Source organism: Sus scrofa, chromosome 1, assembly GCF_000003025.6.
Source record: "Sus scrofa isolate TJ Tabasco breed Duroc chromosome 1, Sscrofa11.1, whole genome shotgun sequence".
In the NCBI taxonomy this organism is placed as follows: domain Eukaryota; kingdom Metazoa; phylum Chordata; class Mammalia; order Artiodactyla; family Suidae; genus Sus; species Sus scrofa.
This window is the reverse complement of record NC_010443.5, coordinates 175,942,377-175,961,264: the sequence shown is the minus strand read 5'-3', so window position 1 is coordinate 175,961,264 and position 18,888 is coordinate 175,942,377. Positions and strand designations below refer to the sequence as shown.

The window sequence follows — 18,888 nt, the reverse complement described above, 5'->3', positions numbered from 1 at the left end:
AATATGTTTCCGAAGGCTATTTTATGGTAAGTAAAATTATTCATAATAAGTAAATAGCAGGACATAAAGCCGCCATATGTATATGTATGTGTTACACAATTTCCCAGGTTCATCATGTCTGAAAAAAATAGGCTATATAAATATATTTAAAACAGTTACCTGTAGTGGTGAGATTATGAATGGTTTACATTTTATTTTAGTGTTATCCATATTTTTAAAATTCTTGAGGTATTCTAACCTGTATGTAAAATATATATATAAAATTTTTTGATGCTACATTCTTTGTCATAGCAAATAAAAGAATAAAACTAATTATCCCTCAATAAGGGAATAGATTAATAAGATTAATATCCTGCATAAATTCAAATGGAAAAAAGAAACTAGAATATTCATTAACATACATAAATATCAAAAGCATAATTTGGAAGCAAAGTTAGGTGTAAAAATGTAGCTGTAATGTGATAGTTCATATACATTTAAAAAGCAGTTTTCTGTATTATTAATAGTTATAATTATATATGTGAATTTTAAAAATTACATGCTATAATGTTACTCCCAAATTTAAGAAAAACAAAAAATGATTATCTAAGGGGAGGAAGAGTAGAGAAATGGATAAGGGAGTAGCTTTAGCTACATTCCTATGATAAACTCTAATCTTATACCCTTATGCTATTCTGTATGTTAAAATGTAAAGAAAAAAGTGCATTTAAAATTCTTATATTGGGAGTTCCCGTCGTGGCGCAGTGGTGAACGAATCCGACTAGGAACCATGAGGTTGCGGGTTCGGTCCCCGCCCTTGCTCAGTGGGTTAACGATCCGGCGTTGCTGTGAGCTGTGGTGTAGGTTGCAGACGCGGCTCGGATCCCACGTTGCTGTGGCTCTGGTGTAGGCCGGTGGCTACAGCTCCGATTCGACCCCTAGCCTAGGAACCTCCATATGCCGCGGGAGCGGCCCAAGAAATGGCAAAAAGACTAAAAAAAAAAAAAATTCTTATATTGGAGTTCCTCTTGTGGCTCAGAGGGTTAAGAAGCTGATTATTATCCATGAGGATGCAGGTTTAATCCATGGCCTTGCTCAGTGGGTTAAGAATCCTGCATTTTCACAAGCTGCAGAGTAGGTCACAGATGTGGCTTGGGTCTGGCATTGCTGTGGCTTGGTGTAGGCCTGCAGCTGTAGCTCCAATTTGACCCCTAGCTTTGGAACTTCATTTTTTTTTTTTTTGCTTTTTAGGGCCGCACCCATGGCATATGGATGTTCCCAGGCTATGGGTCTAATCGAAGTTACAGCTGCCGGACTATGACACAGCCACAGCAAAGCCAGCTCTGAGCCATGTCTGCAACCTACACCATAGCTCACAGCAGTATCAGATCCTTAACCCACTGAGCGAGGAGGGGGATCAAACCCTCAACCTCATGGTTCCTAGTCGGATTTCTTTCCACTGTGCCACAATGGGAACTCCTAGCCTGGGAAGTTCTATGTGCCATAGATGTGACCATAAAAAGAAAAAAAAATGTTGACTCATAGCTACACATGAATATTATTAAGGACTAATAAGGGAAGACATATATTGGAGTATCTGAGATTAATGAAATTTAGAAGTTTTACTGTGAAATAAAATATGCACACCAAAGAGAACATAAAATACATATGCACAGTTGAACTAGTAATTATTAAAATGCCCACAAAAATCACCACCAGGTCAAAAAATAGAACATTACATCAGCTGGAACTAAAACAGGCTTAGGTTTTCCTATTTTTGAAATTTTTGTTAATTAAATTATATTTTTCTTTATACGTGTGTGTATGTATTCTTTTGCTGCTGCTTTAGCTCAGTATTTGTGTTTGTATGATTATCTGTGATGTTGCATTTAGATGTCATCTCATTTTTATTACCATATGGTATTTATCCATTCAGCTGTTAATGAACATTTAATTTGTTTCCATTTTTGCTTACATCAGGAATGCTGCTCAGCAAGTTAACACAGTGTATAAATATATGTGTATATCCCAGTGTATACAAGTTTCTCTAAGGCAAATGCTTAGGAATGTGATTTAAAAGTTACAGAGAATCTTATCTTGAACTCTACTATTATACTATTACACTAAACTGTTTTGGAAGCTCCTACCAGAAGGTTATTAAAGTTTCAGTTTCTTTACATCTTCACCAACATTTGTTATAATCATACTTTAAAGTTTTCACCAATTGAATGAGCATACAGTAGTATCTTTGCAAACAAAATTAATTTCCCTAATTAGTAATGAGGTTGAGCCCAGTTTCAAGTAGATTTACACTTTTTAAGAGTTTCTGTGCATGTCTTTTGCTCATTTTTCTTTGAGGATTTTTTTTTTTTAAACTGAGAAAATATTTTTATGTTTTCTGATTACAAGGGTCTTTATTAGATATGTATCTTGCCACATTCTTTTCCCATAGTAGGGCCTGTTTTTAACTTTAAATTGTCTTTAATGAGAAGTTCTTAATTTTTATCCAAATTTATCAGTTGTTTTGTTTATGGTTTATAACTTTTGTATCTTATCTAGAAATCTTTTCCTACACTGATGTTATAAAAATACTCTTCCGTATCATCTTCAGAATATTTTGTAGTTTTAAACCTACTTATTTGGTTCTACCTTTGATCCATCTGAAATTTATTTCAAATTAATTTTCCTTTCCCTGTTTCTTATTTATCTAAGAGTTTGATGAAAACAATAAACAAAAATAAAAACCCTAGGATTTTTGAGCAATGATCTTTGAGGAAATGTTGAAGGTATTCTTCTTAGGAATGGCAATTTAATATCAGATGGGCTGGAAAGCTAGATTTACAATGAAATATAAATCTAAGTCCATTTCATTTGCTATTGTGTGATCTGTGTAGTTTAGGAAGACATTAATTAGTTCATCAAAGACAATTTAGAAATCAATAAGAAAAGGATGTGTCTGAATTTAATGGGGATTTAGGCATGTTTTAATGATTGATGATATTTAACCAAAATTTGGGGCTGCAAATAAAATCATCCCAAGAAAGGGTGATAGACAGATAAGGGTGTGGAGGAGTAGGGAAAGGAAAAAGTATACACACAGAGTTTAATTAATTTTACTCTTTTCCTTTGTGATAAATAGGGACAGAAATATGATCATTTATAAAATGTAGGTGAATTTTAAATATTTATAATTAACTTTGAAAATGTGTTGTGTGTTGTTAAGTTGGATGTGGAGCTTAGCTGGTCTTCATGTATGGAATTTAAATCAAGTAAAAAATGTAAATATTATAATGATGATCTGATTCAGGAATTTATTCCACATTCCTCTCCTGAATCTTTATGAGTTTCTTCTTCAGTTTACACTCTAACTGAATTGTTTGTAGAATTGATGAAAATTACAGGCTAACCATTCTTACCCCTCTCATATCCCTCTGAAAGTACAAATACTGTGTAAATGTTTAAATTTTTAAGGAGTTTTTTTCTAGGATTCTGACATTTAAAATAAGCAGAAAATAATGGGTGAACCACCAGCAATTCAGCTAAAGTGTTACAGTTTCTATAGTTAAATTGGAAAGCAGAATTTATCATCAATGTGGTTTAACTTTTATTTATGAGTGAGATGATATCTCTGAGATTTGCTTTATTTTAATATAAAAAGTGGTAAAGATAGGTAAAGAATGGTAGCTAGTCGATACTTTTGACTTGGGTGATTAGGTATGTGGGCATTCATTGTAATTTTTTTCCCTTTTGTATTTAAATTTTATAGTAAAAAGTTTTTTTTTTAAAGCTGTATTTGAGGAAAGTATGTGTAATGGGATAAAAATATAAAAGCTGAATTAATATATATATTTCTTCTAGGTAAGAAAACTACTTTGTAAATAATTATGTCTCTGTCCCTCTATCCATCTCTATTAATTTATTTTTGCATTCAAACATCTATTCATCCAACAATGCAATATGTACTGAGCCCTCACAGCTCAAAGATGGTTTACAGATAACTGGAGAATATAGTGTTTAAGGCAAGATCACAAAAACACAGAATTGTTGAAATCAAATAAACCTTGAGGCTCATTTAACTTAACTTACTTTTTATAAATGTTTACTCTGAGTCTCAAGAGGTTAGGTAATTTATCTGAGATTACAACATTTTTAATAACAGAGAAATCTATCCACAGTGCTAGAGTTTTCTCATAGTATATGTGATGGGTCATATGGACAGACTTGATATAACAAAAATATTTGTTGGGTTCTATCTACCACCAATTGAGAAAGACTGCCATGTGAGTGATGATAGAATTGTGCTGCTCTGTATTTATAAAAATTCATTTTCTAGCCATGGTGGACTGAATCAGTTGAATATTTTAGTAGCATCCAATTCTGCTACATTCAGCCCTGTCCTTAAGTGCTATGAAAAAAGTTTTCACAAATGAGGAAGTAGTAAGAAAGCATGCATTACAAACCTAAGTAACGTTGGCAGATTCACCTTGGGGATTTTACTGGAGAAGGCAGTTTCTGTGGGATAAAAAGTATTTTGACATGAAATTATTTTAATAACTCTGTAAGGTTTTCAGTCATTCTTAGGGGAATGTTTTCTATCAAGATAAATTACAGTTTTGCTTTTTTGAGATTTCAAAATGAAGATCTTAAGGTAGGAATAGCTGGTGACTGGAAACACAGTAAACTTTCTCTGTCTTTTTTATAATTATGTGAAAATACTCATTGCTGCAAGTAGTACAAATTCATTTTTATAGCTGAATAATATTCCCTGTATATATAAACTATATATAAATATTCCCTGTATATATAAACTATATCTTTGTCCATTCATATATTGATGGGCACCTACCTGGCGTGTTTACATATCTTAGATATTCTAAACAGTGCTCCTATGAACACTGGGGTCCATGTATCTTTTCTTATTTCTTTTTTTTTTTCCTTTTCCCACTGTACAGCAAGGGGATCAAGTTATCCTTACATGTATACATTACAATTACATTTTTTCCCCCACCCTTTGTTCTGTTGCAACATGAGGATCTAGACAAAGTTTTCAATGCTACTCAGCAGGATCTCCTTGTAAATCTATTCTAAGTTGTGTCTGATAAGCCCAAGCTCCCGATTCCTCCCACTCCCTCCCTCTCCCATCAGGCAGCCACAAGTCTCTTCTCCAAGTCCATGATTTTCTTTTCTGAGGAGATGTTCATTTGCGCTGGATATTAGATTCCAGTTATAAGTGATATCATATGGCATTTGTCTTTGTCTTTCTGGCTCATTTCACTCAGTATGAGATTCTCTAGTTCCATCCATGTTGCTGCAAATGGCATTATATTCATTCTTTTTTATGGCTGAGTAGTATTCCATTGTGTATATATACCACATCTTCCGAATCCAGTCATCTGTTGATGGACATTTGGGTTGTTTCCATGTCCTGGCTATTGTGAATAGTGCTGCAATGAACATGCGGGTAGCATGTGTCTCTTTTAAGTAGAGTTTTGTCCGGATATATGCCCAAGAGTGGGATTGTGGGGTCATATGGAAATTCTATGTATGCATTTCTAAGGTATCTGCAAACTGTTCTCCATAGTGGCTGTACCAGTTTACATTCCCACCAACAGTGCAGGAGGGTTCCCTTTTCTCCACAGTTGTGGATTTATTAATGATGGCCATTCTGACTGGTGTGAGGTGGTATCTCATGGTAGTTTTGATTTGCATTTCTCTAATAATCAGGGATATTGAGCATTTTCTCATGTGTTTGCTGGCCATTTGTATATCTTCTTTGGAGAAATGTCTATTCAGGTCTTTTGCCCATTTTTCCATTGCGTTGTTGGCTTTTTTTCTGTTGGGTTGTATAAGTTGCTTATATATTCTAGAGATTAAGCCCTTGACAGTTGCATCATTTGAAACTGTTTTCTCCCATTCTGAAAGTTGTCTTTTTGTTTTCTTTTGGGTTTCCTTTGCTGTGCAAAAGCTTTTCAGTTTGATTAGGTCCCATGGGTTTATTTTTGCTCTTATTTCTATTGCTTTGGGAGACTGACCTGAGAAAATATTCATGAGGTTGATGTCAGAGAGTGTTTTGCCTGTGTTTTCTTCTAGGAGTTTGATGGTGTCCTGTCGTATATTTAAGTCTTTCAGCCATTTGGAGTTGATTTTTGTGCATGGTGTGAGGGTGTGTTCTCGTTTCATTGCTTTGCATGCAGCTGTCCAGGTTTCCCAGCAATGCTTGCTGAATAGACTTTCTTGTTCCCATTTTATGTTCTTGCCTCCCTTGTCAAACATTAATTGACCATAGGTGTCAGGGTTTATTTCCGGGTTCTCTATTCTGTTGCATTGGTCTGTCTGTGTGTTTTGATACCAGTACCACACTGTTTTGATGACTGTGGCTTTGTAGTATTTCTTGAAGTCTGGGAGAGTTATGCCTCCTGCTTGGTTTTTGTTTCTCAGGACTGCTTTGGAGATTCTGGGTCTTTTGTGGTTCCATATAAATGTTTGGATCGTTTGTTCTAGTTCTGTGAAAAATGTCATGGGTCATTTGATAGGGATTGCATTGAATCTGTAGAGTGCTTTGGGTAGTATGGCCATTTTTACAATATTGATTTTCCCAATCCAGGAACATGGAATATCTTTCCATTTCTTTACATCTTCTTTGATTTCTTTGGTTAAAGTTTTATAGTTCTCGGCATATAGGTTCTTTACCTCCTTGGTCAGGTGTATTCCGAGGTATTTGATTTTGTGAGGTGCAATTTTAAAAGGTATCGTATTTTTGTATTCCTTTTCTAATAGTTCATTGCTGGTATACAGAATGCAACTGACTTCTGAATGTTAATCTTATATCCTGCCACTTTGCTGAATTGATTAATCAGTTCAAGTAGTTTTGGGGTTGAGTCCTTAGGGTTTTCTATATATAGTATCATGTCATCTGCATACAGTGACAGTTTGATCTCTTCTCTTCCTATATGGATGCCTTTTATTTCTTTCGTTTGTCTAATTGCTGTGGCTAGGACTTCCAAAACGATGTTGAAGAGCAGTGGTGAGAGTGGGCATCCCTGTCTTGTTCCAGATTTGAGTGAGAAGGCTTTCAGTTTTTCCCCATTGAGGATTATATTTGCTGTGGGTTTATCATAAATGACTTTGATTATATTCAGGAATGTTCCCTCTATACCCACTTTGGCGAGGGTCTTGATCATGAATGGATGTTGGACTTTGTCAAATGCTTTTTCTGCGTCTATTGAGATGATCATATGGTTTTTGACTCTTCCTTTGTAAATGTGGTGTATGATGCTGATTGATTTGCGTATGTTGAACCATCCTTGTGAACCTGGGATGAACCCAACCTGGTCATGGTGTATAATTTTTTTGGTATGTTGTTGGATTCGGTTGGCTAAGATTTTGTTGAGAATTTTTGCATCTATATTCATCAATGATATTGGCTGATAGTTTTCTTTTTTGGTGGTATCTCTGTCTGGTTTTGGAATGAGGGTAATGGTGGCATCATAGAATGTCTTTGGGAGTATTCCTCCTTCTTCAACCTTTTGAAAGTTTAAGGAGGATGGGCACCAGTTCCTCTTTATATGTTTGATAGAATTTGCCTGTGACGCCATCTGGTCCTGGACTTTTATTTGTAGGGAGTGTTTTTATGACCTCTTCAATTTCATTTCTAGTGATCGGTCTGTTCAGTTGGTCTGTTTCTACTTGATTCAGTTTTGGCAGGCTGTAAGATTCTAGAAAATTGTCCATTTCTTCCAGATTGTCAAACTTGTTGCCATACAGTTGTTCATAGTATTCTCTTATGGTTTTTTGTATTTCTGCTGTATCCGTTGTGATTTCTCCTTTTTCATTTATAATTTTGGTTATTTGGGTTCTTTCTCTCCTCTTTTTAGTGAGTCTGTCCAGGGGTTTGTCAATTTTGTTCACCTTTTCAAAGAACCAGCTCTTGGTTTTATTAATTTTCTCTATTGTTTTTTGAATCTCTATTTTATTGATTTCTTCTTTGATCTTTATAATTTCCTTCCTTCTGCTGACTTTAGGACTTTTTTGTTCTTCTTTTTCTAATTCATTTAGGTGGAGTTTTAAGTTGTCAATTTGGGATCTTTCTTCTTTTTTGAGAAAGGCCTGTATTGCTATAAATTTCCCTCTGAGCACTGTTTTCGCAGCATCCCATAGATTTTGAGAGGTTGTGTCTTCATTATCATTTGTTTCAAGGTAGTTTTTAATTTCCTTCTTGATTTTCTCAATGACCCATTGGTTTTTTAGTAGCATGTTGTTTAGTCTCCATGTAGTAGGTTTTTTTCTTTTTCCTTTTCCCATGGTTGATTTCTAATTTCATGGCATTGTGGTCAGAGAAGATCGAAAGTTCACTTTCAAATAATGCTATTCTTCCCCACAAGTAGTACAATTACCTAATAGAGTGTGCCTGTTCCTCCCTCCATTCCTTGAAACAGTTATCATTCATTTCCCTTATTCATGTGCACTAACTACCCTATCCATTTTTACTGTTATTACTTTAAACAGCTATCTTTTAATCAAGAATTTAAAAAAAACAAGTTTTATCTTATCTCAATTTATTTCTGCTAATGCTTTCTTTGAGATCCGAGTTTCTAATATATCATTTCCTTTTCCCTTAAGAAACTTCTGTTAAAGTCTCTGCAGCGAAAGTCCACTATAAATGAATTCTCTTGATTTTTGTTTGTCTGAGATGGTCTTAATCTTCCTTCAGTTTTGAAGGGTAATATCAGTAGATAGCGATATCAGTAGATTCTAGGTCAGTAATATTGGTTCTTTCACCATTTTTAATACTTCTCTTCACTTTCCTCTCACTTGCATGGATTATGAATTGCAGGCCAATGTCATTATTAATTCATGTTCCTCTATAGGTAAGGTCTTATTTTTCCTCTGACTTCTTTCAAGGTCTTCTCTTTAACTTCATTTTTCTGCAGTCTCAATATGACATGTCTAGGTATAATTTTGTTTTGTTTTTTTGGTATGCATTCTTTTTTTCAGTCCTCTGATTTTCCTGGATCAGTGGTTTTAGGTCTATCATTAATTTTGGAAAGTTTTCAGACAACTTACCTCAAATATTTCTTCAGCTCTTTTCCCTTTTCTCCACATGGTATACTAATTATGCATTTGTTACACCTTTTTGAAATTTTCCACAGTTCTGGCATGTGTGTTTTATTTTCTTTTTCTTTCTTTTTCTCTTAACATTTCAGTTTGGGAAGTTTCTTAGACCAATCAGTAAGCAGACTGATTCTTTCCTCAACTCTATTGTATCATCATAGGGACTCTTTATAGATATTCCTCAGTTTTCCTTCCAATCCTTTCTGAGAATTTTAATTTATCTGATTATTTTATCTGTACAATTTTTCCATTAGATCTCTTCATGGAATCATAGTTTTTAGAATATCCTATGTGTTAATTCCAATACCTGTGTCATATCTGGGTCTGATTTCTGATACATGTTTTATATCTTCTAACTTTGTTTTTTTCTTGCCTTTTAGGTTGCTTTGTGATTTTCTGTTAAAAGCCAGACATGTTGTATTGGGCAATAGGAACTGATGTAATTGGGCCTCTAATGTAAATATTTATGTTAATATGGCTAACAATTGGGCTTTGTTTAATTTTCATTATAGATGTAGGTGCCAGAAGTTTCAATTTCCCTAGTGTTTTTGTCTGCTGTTTTGGAAATTCCGTAAGTACTGCTGCTCAGAAACAGTATGAGTCTTTCAGATATAAGCTGTTATTATTATACTGGAGCCCTACTGGTGTTATTATGCTAAGGTGTTGGAGAGAAGGCCAGTAAGCTTCTATTCCAAATTCAGTTTTTTCATATGCCTGTATCTCCATTCAGTGACCTTCACAAATGTTTCTCTTTGTGTGGCTTCCCTTCCCTTAGGGGGGACAGGAAGATTTTTGAGGGCTGGAATGAGATAAATGTTCTTCATCCACAGTTTTGGGACATGTCTCTGGTAAAAAATAAAGGGGGGGTTATCTAGGGACTGGGCCTCTATTATGAAGAAGGCTATAGCTGTATTTCACAAAGGTTACTCCTTTTTTCACTCCTAATGCCAGAGCTTCAAGAGATATTCCACAGATCTGCATCATGAAAATATGGTAAGCTTTCTGGAAATAAAGCTCATGAAAGTTTGAGGACCCTTCTAAAACCAGAATTTGCTCACTCTTGTGCTAGTCCATGCTCAACCTCTAGCAATTCAGCAAATTTAACACTTAAATGTTCTTGACAGTTTATATGTACATTGTCTCCTATTCCAGGTGAGTAGATCACAGCTGTGCCTCTATAGATTCACCTGTCCCTCAAAGTGCCTCTCTAGATTCACCTGTCCCTCAAAATTTCTCAGTGGCAATGTACTGTACAAATTCAGTTTTCTAGAAGGTCCAAAAAAGAGGTGTTAATTTTTATTTTTCCCAGATTTTTCTTGTTGTTAACTTAGAAGAAACAATTCCCAATCTTTTAACATGTTAGAACTAAGCAGGAAGTCAATGTGTATCATTTTAAATCACTAAGTTTGTGGTAATTTGTTTTACAGCAAATAACTAATACAAAGACATGTAAAAGGTAAAAACTGAAATAAAAATGCTATTTTTCCAAGCACCCAATCACTGCAAAGGGCTAAATAAACTTTTAGACCCAACAAATGATTAAATAGTGCCATAAGAGTCCATGAAATTTACTTTCTAGTAACAAGTCAAAAAGGCCATATATATCATATTTTAGCACAAGCCTTTAATTGGAAAAGTATTCAAATTTAGATTTGGCTTGTGAGACAGGATTAAGATGGTGGAACAGAAGGAATGGAGCTCAACTTCTCTCCTAAAAACAAAAAAATTACAACAAAATGCTGAATAATCTTCAACCAAATGGACCAGAGACTTTCAAAAAGATATCCTACTCTATAAGACAAAGAGGAGGCCATATCAAGAGGTAGGAGGGGAGATTATATGATATAAGCAAACACATACCTCCTGGGTGGGAAGCCCCACAGACTGAAAAGTAACTGTATCACAGAGAATCACCTACAGGAGAGAAAGTTCTGAGCCCCATGTCAAGTCCCCATGCCTGGGGATCTGGCATTGGGAGAAAGATCCCCCAGAGCATTTGACATCGAAGGCCAGGAGAGCTTGTGCACAGGAGTTCCATGGGACTGGAGGAAATGGAGACCCAATTCTTAAAAGGCTCACACAGACTTTCACGTGCACTGGGGCCCAGGGCAAAGCAAAGTCTCCAGAGGAATCTGGGCCAAACCTAACTGTAGTTCTTGGAGGACCTCCTGGGAAACAGGTGGTGAGTGTGGCTTGTTGTGGGGGAAGGGCATTGGAAGGAAAGCGCTTGGGAATATTCATCAGCATATGCTTCTCTGGAGGTGGCCATTTTGGGAAAATCTGGCCCTACCCATCAGTGTGGAGAAGTCCCAGGGCAAACAACAATCCAGGTGGGATCATAGCCTCACCCCTCAGTAAACAGGTTGCCTAAAGACTCCCCGGGCACACAGTCACCTCTAATCCAATCCAAAGACAAAGCCCCAGCCACCAAGGGATAGAACTCAGCTCCACCTACCAGTGGGCAGGCATCAGCCCCTCCCATCAGGAAGTATACAGCAAGCCCCTGTACCAACTTCAGTCACAAGGGGGCAGACGCCAGAAGTAAGAGAGGCTATAAATCTATTATCTGTAAAAAGCTCACCACACCAAAAACCTGTAAAAATGGAGACAGTCACCTGTAACTCAGATGAGGGAGAAAGAAAAAACCCCAGAGAAACAGCTAAGTGATGAGGAGGTTCTCAGCCTCCAGGAAAAAGACTTTAGACTGTTGATGCTGAAGATGATGCAAGACATTGGAAATAAACTGGAGGCAAAGATGGATAATTACAGGAAACAGTGAGCAAAGAGATACAAGATATACCACTTAAACAAGGAGAGATGCAAAATACAATAACTTAAATAAGAAATTCATTACAAGCATCCAACAGCAGAATACAGGAGGCAGAAGAATGAATAAGTGAGGTGGAGGACAGATTAGTGGAAATTATGGATGCAGAACAGAAAAGAGAAAAAAGATTGAAAACAAATGAAGAAAGTCTCAGAGAACTCTGGGACAACGTTAAACGCACCAACATCCGTATTATAGGGGTGCCAGAAGGAGAAGAGAGAGAAGGGGACAGAAGAAATATTGCAAGAGACAATAGCCAAAAACTTCACTTACATGGGAAAGGAACCACTCACTCAAATCCAGGAAGCACAACGAGTACCATATAAAATAAACCCAAAGAGGAACACCCCAAGACACATATTAATCAAAGTGACCAAAATGAAAGACAAAGACAAAATATTGAAAGCAGCTAGGGAAAAGAAACAAATAACACATAAGGGAACCCCAATAAGGTTAATGGCAGATTTTTCAGCAGAAACTCTGCAGGCCAGAAGGGAGTGGCATGATAGACTTAACATGATGAAAGGAAAAAACCTCCAACCAAGATTACTCTACCCAGCAAGCCTCTCATTCAGATTTGAAGGAGAAATCAAAGCTTCACAGATAAGCAAAAGCTAAGAGAATTCAAAACCACTAACAACAAATACTAAAGGAACTTCTCTAAGCATAAAAGAAAAGGCTGCAACCAGAAATAAAAATACCACAAACGACAAAGCTCACCAGTAAAGGTATATACACAGTAAAGATACAAAATCATCCATGCAAAATTATGCCATCAAAATCAGAAAACATGAGAAGAAGAGGGTACAAATGCAGACACTGGAGATTCCCTTGCACTTAAGAGAACAACAATTTAAAACAATCTCGTATACATAGAGACTGCTATATCAAAACTTCAGAGTAACTTCAAACCAAAAATCTACAATTGATACACAAATAAATAAGAAAAATCAACTCAAATACAACACTAAAGATAGTCATTAAACCACAAGAGGAGGGAACAAAACAAGAAGGGAAGAAAAAAGAGCAACAAAAACAAATTCGAAGCAACTAATAATATGGCAATAAGAATGTACATATCAATAATTGCCTTAAATGGTAATGGATAAAATGCCCCAACCAAAAGACATAGACTGGCTGAATGGATACAAAAACAAGATCCATATATATATATCCATATATATATATGCTGTCTTCAAGAGACCCACTTCACTTCTAGGGACACACACAAATTGAAAGTGAGAGGATGGAAGAAAATACTCCATGAAAATGGGGATCAAAAGGAATCTGGAGTAGCAATACTCATATCAGACGAAATAGGCTTTAAAATGAAGAATTTTTTTTTTTGTCTTTTTGCTATTTCTTGGGCCATTCCCACAGCATATGGAGGTTCCCAGGCTAGGGGTCCAATCGGAGCTGTAGCCACCGGCCTACACCAGAGCCACAGCAATGTGGGATCTGAGCCACGTCTACAACCTACACCACAGCTCACGGCAACGCCGGATTGTTAACCCACTGAGCAAGGCCAGGGACCGAACCCGCAACCTCATGGTTCCTAGTCGGATTCGTTAACCACTGCACCACAACGAGAACTCCAAAATGAAGAATATTTTAAGAGACAAGGAAGGTCACTACATAATGATCAAAGGATCAGTCCAAGAAGAAGACATAACAATTTTAAATATCTTCACACCCAAAATCGATTCACCACTATATATAAGGCAACTGCTAACAACCTTAAAAGGACAAACTGACAATAACACAACAATACTGGGGGACTTTAATACCCCATTTACAGCAATGGACAGATGATCCAGACAGAAAATCAGTAAAGAAACACAGCCTCTGAATGAAGCATTAGACAAGATGGACTTAATAGATATTTATAGGACATTCCATCCAAAAGCAACAGAATGCACATTCTTCTCAAGTGCACACGGAACATTCTCTAAGATGGATCACATCCTGGGCTACAAATCAAACCTTGGTAACTTTAAGAAAATTGAAATCATATCAAGCATCTTTTCCAACCAAAATGCTATATGACTGGAAATCAACCACAAGAAAAAAAACTTCAAAAAACACAAACACTTGGAAACTAAACAACATCCTACTAAACAGCAATGGATCACTGAAGAAATCAAAGGAGAAGTTAAAAAAAAACATAGAACCAAATGACTCCGAAACCTATGGGATGCAGCAAAAGCAGTTCTAAGAAGAAAGACTATAGCAATACAAGCCTACCTCAGGAAACAAGAAAAAGCTCAAATAAGCTAACTTTACATCTAAAGCAGCTCGAGAGAGAAGAACAGACAAGATCTAAAGTTAGTAGAAGGGAAGAAATCATAAAGATCACAGCAGAAATCATGAAGAAAACCATGGAAAAGATCAATGAAACAAAAAGATGGTTCTTTGAAAAGATCAACAAAATTGATAAACCCTTAGGCAGACTTACCAGGAAAAAAAGAGAGAGGACTCAAATCAATAAAATTAGAAATGAAAAAGGAGAAGTAAGAACGGACATCACAAAAATACAAAGGGTCATAACAGACTACTAGATGCAACTATATGCCAATAAAATGGAAAACCTAGAAGAAATGGACAAATTCTTAGAAAGATACAATCTTCCAAGACTAAACCAAGGTGAAATAGAATAGATGAATGGACCAATCACAAGAACTGAAATTGAAACTGTGATTTAAAAACTTCCAACAAACAAAAGTCCAGGACCAGATGGCTTCACAGGCGAATTCTAACAAACATTTAGAGCCCAAGAGCTAACACCTATCCTTCTGAAACTATTCCAAAAAAATTGCAGAGGAAGGGATATTCCCAAACTCATTCTATAAGGCCACCATCACCCTGATACCACACACAAAAAAAGAAAACTCCAGGCCAATTTCACTGATGAACATCGATGCAAAAATCCTCAACAAAATACTAGTAAACTGCATCCAACAATATATTACAAGGATTGCACATCATAATCAAGAGGGATTTATCCCAGGGACGCAAGGGTTCTTCAATATCCACAAATCCATCAGTGTGATACACCACATTAACAAACTGAAGAATAAAAACCATATGATCCTCTCAATAGATGCAGAAAAAGCCTTTGACAAAATCCAACACCCATTTCTGATAAAAACCCTTCAGAAAGTGGGCATAGAGGGAAACTACCTCAACATTAAAAAAGGCCATATATGACAAACCCAAAGCTAACATCACTCTCAAAGGTAAAAATCTGAAAGACTTCCCACTGAGATCAGGAACAAGACAAGGATGACTGCTCTCGCCACTACTCTGCAACATAGTTCTGGAAGTCCTAGCCACAGCAATCAGAGAAGTAAAAGAAATAAAAGGAATCCAAATTGGAAAGGAAGAAGTAAAACTATCACTATTTGCATATGACATGATACTATACCTAGAAAATCCTAAAGACTCTACCAGAAAACTATTAGAGCTCGTCTATGAATTTGGCAAATTAGCAGAATACAAAATTATTACACAAAAATTCACAGCATTTCTATATGCTAACAATGAAAGATCAGAAAGAGAAATTAGGGAAGCTAACCCATTTACCATCACATCCAAAAGAATAAAATACCTAGGAGTAAACCTACATAAGGAGACAAAAGACTTGCACTCTGAAAACTATTTTACACTGATGAAATAAATCAAGGAGGACACAAATAGATGGAAAGACATATCATGCTCTTGGATTGGAAGAGTCAATATTATCAAAATGACTTTACTATCCAAGGCAATCTACAGATTCAATGCAATCCCTATCAAATTACCAAGGACATTTTTCACAGAACTTGAACGAAATATTTTAAAGTTTGTTTGGAAGCACAAAAGACCCAGAATAGGCAAAGATATCCTGAAAAAGAAAAATGGAGCTAGAGGAATCAGGCTCCTGGACTTCACACTATACTACAAAGCAATAATCATCAAAACCATATGGTTCTGGCACAAAGACAGAAAGATAGATCAGTGGAACAGGATAGAAAGCCCAGAATTTAACCATGCTCCTACAGCCAACTAATCTATGACAGAAGAGCTAAGAATATACAACGGAAAAAAAAGACAGCCTGTTCAATTAGCGGTGCTGGGAAAACTGGACAACCACATGTAAAAGAATGAAATTAGAACACTCCCTAATACCATACACAAAAATAAACTCAAAATGGATTAAAGATCTAAATGTAAGACCAGATAATAGAAAACTCTTAGAGGAAAACATAGGCCAAATACTCTCTGACATAAACGACAGCAACATTTTCTCAGATCCACCTCTTAGAGCAATGACAGTAAAAACAAAAATAAACAAATGGGACTTAATTACACTTAAAAGATTCTGCACAGCAATGGAAACCCTAAATAAATCAAAAATACAACCCACAGAATGAGAAAAATATTTGCAAATGAATCAACTGACAAGGGATTAATCTCCAAAATTTATAAATACCTCCTACTGCTCAATACCACAAAAAACAAACAACCCCATCAAAAAAATGGGCAGAAGATCTAAACAGACAATTCTCCAAAGAAGACATAAAAATGGCCAAAAAACACATGAAAAGATGTTCAACATCACTCATAATTAGAGAAATGCACATCAAAACCACTATGAGATACTGCCTTACACCAGCCAGAATGGCCATGATGAAAAAGTTGGCAAACAATAAGTGCTGGAGAGGGTGTGGAGAAAAAGGAACCATGTTAACACTGTTGGTGGGATTGTAATTTGGTGCAACCACTGTGTAAAACAGTTTGGAGATTCCTGAGAAAACTAGAATTAGAACTACCATTTGATCTGGCATTCCCATTCCTGGGCATCCATCCAGAGAAAACCATGACCCGAAAAGACACAGTTACTCTACTGTACATTGAAGCACTATTTTCAATAGCCAAGACATGGAAAAAAACTTAATTGTCCATCAACAGAGGAGTGGACTAAGACGATGTGGTACATATACACAATGCAACATTACTCAGCCATTAAAAGGAACAAAATAACAGCATTTTAGCAACATGGATTTACCTAGAAATTATGATGTTATATGAAGTCAGTCAGACAATGAGACACAAACATCAAATGCTATCACTTACATGTGGAATCTGAAAAAAGGACAGAATGAACTTCTTTGCAGAATGGACACTGACTCACAAACTTTGAAAAACGTATGGTTTCCAAATGAGACATTTTGGGGGGTGGGGGATACGCTGGGGTTGTGGGATGGAAATGGTTTAAAATTAGGTTTTGATGATCATTGTACAACTATAAATGTAATAAATTCATTGAATAATATATATTTTTAAAAAAAAGATTTGGCTTGTGAAACTGGCACTGGGGCACAGTCCCTCCTCATATACTGGTAAAGTAAAGCCAGAAAATAGAACCAAAGATTGATCTCATACTTTCTACTATCCAGATCCAAAGAACTTTTCTCAGTTTTTATTCCCTTTATAATCTTTGACATTTAACTCCCTTCTTAAAATACTCAACTCCCCTGGCTTACATGCCATTTTTGTCCTTATTCTTCTGCAGTCATTCTAACATCTCACTTCAGCTTCATTTCATCAAGGCTCTATTGCTGTAAACAGACTATCTCTTCTATTTAGTCAGATTTCAAAGTCGACATAAAATATTCTCACCTTTAAATTGAAACTGCTTTAGTTAACTCCTACATACTCCCTTCATTTTTGTTTACTTCTCATAATGTAAATGAATTTAGTTTTCCTGTTATGATTAAGCCCTTAGAAATTTTCCTACAATGCATTAACTATTTCAATTATTATTAATAGAGTTGTCCCTTCTTACAAGAGGGCTTAATAAAGCACTAAATTGCAAAATAAGAATTAATCTTCAAAATACCTCTAAAAAGTGTATAAAACCAAATTAGAATAAGATTCCTTCCAAGGTTTAGATCTACCAAAAAGGCAAATTAGGCAGTTCATTATTAAAAGGAACACTTACACATTTTTACACAAGGTAAATCACTAAACAAATCTAGAAATTCTAACAGCATTTAACTGGTAATGACTAATTTGACTCTCATTTCAATTAATCAGCCCAAAAATTAGTCAAGCACATACTTTCTTGAATTCTTTACACTAGACTTGAGGTATACACAGGATGTTCAATCTGATGTTTTTCACTTAACTTCACCTTAGCTATTTTCTTTATCTCCCTTATAGATAATCAATATTTCTGGTTGTTAGACTCTATCTCCTATGTTAATGATTTGACAGAATTCAAAGTTTGGCTTCATTTCACAGAAATGCTTTAGCCGTAAATGTTGGGAAGAACTATATCCTAATTTGGATAATATTTTCCAATTAATAATCCTCTATGCCTCAAAAAATAGTACCTTCAGTGAGACTTCTCGCTACAGCCAAGTGAGGAGAACAGCAATTTCATTTTCAAAAGAAAGCACTTATAAACCTGGACAGAAGTGACCCCCCAAAAAGAAAGAAAAATAAATGCTAAGAAAATCACTGCTCCTAGAAACCAACCACAGGGACACAATGATCTGAGAAAAATTTATGCTTGAAGATCTTCTGAAACTCAGGTAAGAATAAAAATGTGTGACATTCTGTTTGGGGGAAATTCTCATATATTCACCCTTCCCCAAGCTCTGTCAATGTTAGTTTGGGTCTCTTCTACTAACTGAGGTTGTGATACTGACTCGACCACACATTTTTCTTGGATGAAGCTCCACACACTCATGTCTGTGTCAGAGAGGCCCCAAGCTATTCACACACTCCTGGTCTATCATGAAGCTGTAAAAGTGTACTCAGAGACTTGAAATGACTGAGCATAAGGCAAAACCGGGATGGATCTGAAAACAGCCTGAATGGTTAATGCATTATAGCAATACACAAATCTTTCTTCAGGTGATGCAAACTTCACTGTCTGAAAGGTAGAAATGGCAGAAGTCCAAAGAAATACATGAACAGCATCC

At 35.9% G+C, this 18,888-nt stretch overlaps 1 long non-coding RNA gene across 2 annotated transcripts in view; it reads right to left on the bottom strand.

The window, feature by feature from the left end:
• LOC110262095 overlaps positions 2,444 to 18,888 on the bottom strand; it is a 57,972-nt gene continuing 41,527 nt past the window's right edge. For both annotated transcript variants that reach the window (XR_002346644.1, XR_002346645.1), the window contains exon 3: positions 2,444 to 4,491. This is a non-coding gene — a long non-coding RNA (uncharacterized LOC110262095). The remainder of the gene's footprint in view (positions 4,492 to 18,888) is intronic.